General features: G+C 33.6%; 1 pseudogene; it reads left to right on the plus strand.

Annotated features, from left to right (window-relative positions):
• The first annotated feature begins 3,446 nt into the window (after positions 1 to 3,446).
• Positions 3,447 to 4,384, plus strand: LOC102264907 (olfactory receptor 10AG1-like; annotated as a pseudogene).
• Positions 4,385 to 5,364: the final 980 nt, after the last annotated feature.

The raw sequence follows: 5,364 nt of genomic DNA on the forward strand, positions 1-5,364 counted from the left end.
TATTTTAAAATTTTATACTTAATATATAATAGCAAAGTGCTATTTTAAAGGAACTTCATGTATTTCTGAATATGTCAAATATAGTTTATAGTTAAAATATTTAATAATAATATTAAATTATTTTGAAATGCTAAAACCTTGAATAACTGATACATTATATATAACGTGCTGAAATAAACTTGGTTTTGAGGGAAGATATTTTAATGGGCATTTTTAAATTAATTAGAATCCTGATAATATTTTAAGAAGAGATTTAATATAAAACAAAGACTGATGCTGAAGCTGAAGCTCCAATACTTTGGCCACCAGATGCGAAAAACCGACTCATTAGAAAAGATCCTGATGCTGGGAAAGTTGAAGGCAGGAGGAGAAGGGGACCACAGAGGATGAGGTGGTTGGATGGCATCACTAACTCATGGACATGAGTTTCAGTAGGCTCTGGGAATTGGTGATGGACAGGGAAGCCTGGAGTGCTGCAGTCCATGGGGTCATGCAGAGTTGGACACAACTGAGTGACTGAACTGAAATTAATATCAAATAATCTAATTCATAAAATTGGAAGTTCTGGGGAATTCAAGGAACGTCTATTTTAAGAAAAAATAAATCCTTTTAAATTTAAAATAATGAAATAATTTTGAGTTCAATACTGATTTTAAATTACTTACATGATTTAACCTGCTAGTTAATATTAAATATACAGACCTAACTGAAGTAGGTAGGGTAGAGATAGTGATATGAGCAATAGCAATATGATATGGAATATTATCATACATGTTCTTAATCATTTGAATTTTTCTGTTTAATGGAGACTTGAGTTCAAAAATAGCAATATTAGAGCATTAATATTTATTTCCCTTAATAATAAGCACTTAAACATTTACAAGAAAGAGGTATAGTACAGATAACTTAGTGATAGCACACAGAGTAGCTGTTTTTTCTAATTTACTCACTGTTTAGAATAACATGCAAAACTTTGTCTTATCATGAATTTTATTCATGGTATACATTGATAATTTAAGTATCAAAATGCTGGACTTGTATAATTAGAAATTATAATTTATTTAGCACTGAAGAATAAGAAATGTTGGGGATGGATGAGTGAAAGCAAATGCTAAATCTTCTCTTTCTAATGAGAAAACACAAAAAAGAGAAGAGAACAAAAAAGAAATATACCAGAATAAAATCTAACTAAATTGAAAGAATTTCTTCTCTTGTGCTTTACTGATGTTCATCATCTCCAGTGGCTTCTATTTGGTTGTTTTTAGTCGGGTATATAATTATTTTGATGGGCAATAGGACCATGATTCTAACAACAAAAGTGGGTCCTGACCCCTACATTCCCATGTATCCTTTCCCTGGCAATTCTTTTCTTTTGGAAACAGCTGTGGATCTGTTACTCTTCTCACAATGCTCACGAATCCTGAAAGTCAAAGAGAACAACTATTTTTTTCTTTTTTTTCCTTCTTAGTTGAATCACGTAAACCTTTGAGCCCTAGTTTCTTCATCTATAATATCAATATAACGTGACATTAACACAATTCAATAATATGCTATTGCAAGTTGCTTACTAACACAAGAGTAGCACAGTTAAAGTCATTTGTGTTTTCCAATTTCCTAGTTACTATTTAAAGCTACAGTTTACTAATCGCCTTTCTTTTTAAATTCTTATATTTTCCAAGTATATCTCAATACAGGAGAATTTTGAGTCTGTATGCTGCTACCTGCTAAGTTGCTTCAGTCATGTCTGACTCTCTGCAACCCCATAGACGGAAGCTCACCAGGCTCCCCCGTCCCTGGGATTCTCTAGGCAAGAACACTGGAGTGGGTTGCCATTTCCTTCTCCAATGCATGAAAGTGAAAAGTGAAAGTGAAGTCGCTCAGTTGTGTCTGACTCTTAATCACCCATGGACTACAGCCTACCAGGCTCCTCCATCCATGGGATTTTCCAGGCAAGAGTACTGGAGTGGAGTGCCATTGCCTTCTCTGTTGAGTCTGTATAGGTCTCACTAATTACTCATTAAACTATACTTGTTCACCTACCTACTAGCTAAAATATATATGCTCTGCTTTTGATATTTTTGACAACTTTGTATTAACCATAGTTTAAATAATTTATAGTTTTCAGTTTTAATTTTTTAAAATTTTATTTTATTTTTGAACTTTACATAATTGTATTAGTTTTGCCAAATATCAAAATGAATCCGCCACAGGTATACATGTGTTCCCCATCCTGAACCCTCCTCCCTCCTCCCTCCCCATACCATCCCTCTGGGTCATCCCAGTGCACTAGCTCCAAGCATCCAGTATCATGCATCAAACCTGGACTGGCATCTCGTTTCATACATGATATTTTACATGTTTCAATGCCATTCTCCAAAATCTTCCCACCCTCTCCCTCTCCCATAGAGTCCATAAGACTGTTCTATACATCAGTGTCTCTTTTGCTGTCTCATACACAGGGTTATTGTTACCATCTTTCTAAATTCCATATATATGTGTTATTATACTGTATTGATGTTTTTCCTTCTGGCTTACTTCACTCTATATAATAGGCTCCAGTTTCATCCACCTCATTAGAACTGATTCAAATGTTTTCTTTTTAATGGCTGAGTAATACTCCATTGTGTATATGTACCATAGCTTTCTTATCCATTCATCTGATGATGGACATGTGTTGGATCTTATATATATTATTAACATGATAATTTTTAAATGGAAGTGACCTCTGGCACATCATAAGAGATTTGAGAATAGATTTACTAGGCAGAGTTTCAGAAATAATATCATCAATGTAATTCCTTCAAGTTTGTCATTATTAATTAAATAACCAATAAGTGAAGAACATTGTCAAACATAAGCTGCATGCTTGCAAAGGATAAATAAAAGTTCCTGCTTTATAATTCCTTATAGTTATGTTGCTTATTTTAGTAGATAAAGGCAGCCAGAATGGTCTCAAATAAAGTGCCTGCATAAGTAGTAAGAACTATCATTGCAGAATATGGAAGGAAAGGCATGCTTTATTATTGAGAAAGTTCCAATGGAAGAGTTGGGAAATTCATGAAAAATGCATTACAGAATTTGGTTGTGCCCTACCACTGAGAAAGTGGGATACAAATGTTACTGCTTAAGAACTCTGTTTTTTAATATGAGAAGTAAAATGGATCGATTTTGCTCTGCATACAAACATTCAAAATGAAAGTGCATAATTCTCAAACATATCACTTTTATTTAAAGTTAAACCTTGAATTGCAACTTATGCCTTTATATTTAGAATTTAGAATACAATTTTCCATAAGACTTCAATTGTGTTGAGTCCAAGATATAAAACACTAGACATTAATAGAGAACAGAAATCTTATGTACTGTTAATAATTCCCCTAAATCCCTCTAATTTATAGAATTACAAAACAAAAAAAGATAAATGCCTAATTGTACTATTTTTACAAATGGAACCTCAAAAATATCTAGCAAATGTGAATCTCACTTCAGTGATTGAATTTGTTCTTTTGGGATTTTCTGACATTCCCAATCTTCAAATGTTTCTTTTTGTGATGTTTCTGTTTATCTATGTGATAACTCTGATGGGAAATGGCATCATTAGTCTCATAAGCAGGACAGACCAGACTCTCCAGACTCCCAAGTACTTTTTCCTCAGTAATTTTCCTTCTTGGAAATCTATCATATGTCTGCCACTCTTCCTAGAATGCTCATAAACCTTTGGACTCAGAAAAGACATATTTCTTTGTTTGCTTGTGCAACACAGATGAGTTTTGTCCTTATATTTGGAAACATAGAGTGCCTGTTTCTTACAGTGATGGCCTATGACCGCTATGTGGCCATTTGTAGCCCCGTGCACTATCTTCTGGTCATGAACCACAAGGTCTGTGTTCAGCTGGTGGCTGCCTGCTGGGTCACTGGTGTTCCGATTGAGATAGGGCAGACAAGCCAAATTTTCTCTCTGTCCTTTTGTAGGTCCAACCAAGTCAATCACTATTTCTGTGACATTCCGCCAGTACTGAAGCTGGCCTGTGGGGACATGTTTCTGAGTGAGATGCTGGTCTTTAAAATTGCTGTGCTGTTTGTCATGGTCCCTTTTCTGCTGATACTTGGCTCCTACAGTAGAATCACCTCCATCATCCTGAAGTTGCCATCAGCAACGAGAAGAGCAAAGGCTTTCTCCACCTGCTCATCTCATGTCATGGTTGTGACTTTATCCTTTGGATCTGTGATCATTACGTATTTATGACATAAATCTCAAAATTCTTCCAGAACAGACAAATTTCTCTCACTTTTCTATACCATCATCACCCTGAGGTTTAACCCCCTGATATACACTCTGAGAAATAAGGATGTCTTGACAGCCTTGAGAAAAGTGCTACCTTAATGTAAAGCATTAGCTGCTTGATTTAAACTCATTTTCTGTTTTCCTATTTAATTTTGCCATTGTATAATCAGAAATAGTTAGTTTGCTTTTTCCACATGATTAATAGATTTATTATATTTATTCATCCATTCCTGACCTTATTGCTTTATGCTGGATTTTCTAATATCAGGGTCATATTATGGTGTCTTGCTGACAAGAAACTATGTATCTAGGCAATCTTTTATTCAGTTTGCAATTTTACTCGTGATTTTCAATTTTACGAGAAAATATAGTATCATTTACCCACCTTTCCCCCTAAAGCCATTGATATTTTTGTTTCCTGTTCATATAACTATCATGCACTTTTTTTTCTTTTCATGATGTTTTTAGATAATATAGATGGCAAAAGTTTGGAGAACAGTTGTTAAATATCTATGTGTTTTTAACTTTAGACATTTAACCTTTCAATGACTTCAGTTTGATCCTTCTGTAAAGATTAAAAATAAAACTCTGCATAATGACTCCTAAAAGTTTATAGTGTGGCAATAAATATTTACCCTCTGTTTCTCTATGAATTCTTCTTTGTAGATATGCTTTGTTTATGTAGCCAAATCATGCTACTAGCATCTTGATAATTTGTTGCCTTAATTTTTACTAATGCAAAAAATATGAATGCATCTTTGCTGTTCAGAGATATAAGGTGTATGGGATTTAATCATTTTGTGCCCAAATAGTGTCACCCATTCTCTAAGATTTCTTTTTTGTTGTTGTTGTTTTGGTTTTTTTTTTTTTTTTTTTTTATACCAGAAATTGATTTTAATAATCATCAGCATCTCTTCCATAACACATAGTTGTTTTGTTTTAATTCTTTTGGTGAAATAGATAGTTGAAATTAAAATAAAAATACTTGGGATATTTAGTACATTATTTTCCCAAGTTTTCCTGGTTGTAAAGGATGATACTTGATAAGAGAGATCACTATATTAAACTAAAAAAAAATA

This window comes from Bos mutus, chromosome 2 (genome assembly GCF_027580195.1).
Source record: "Bos mutus isolate GX-2022 chromosome 2, NWIPB_WYAK_1.1, whole genome shotgun sequence".
Classification (NCBI taxonomy): domain Eukaryota; kingdom Metazoa; phylum Chordata; class Mammalia; order Artiodactyla; family Bovidae; genus Bos; species Bos mutus.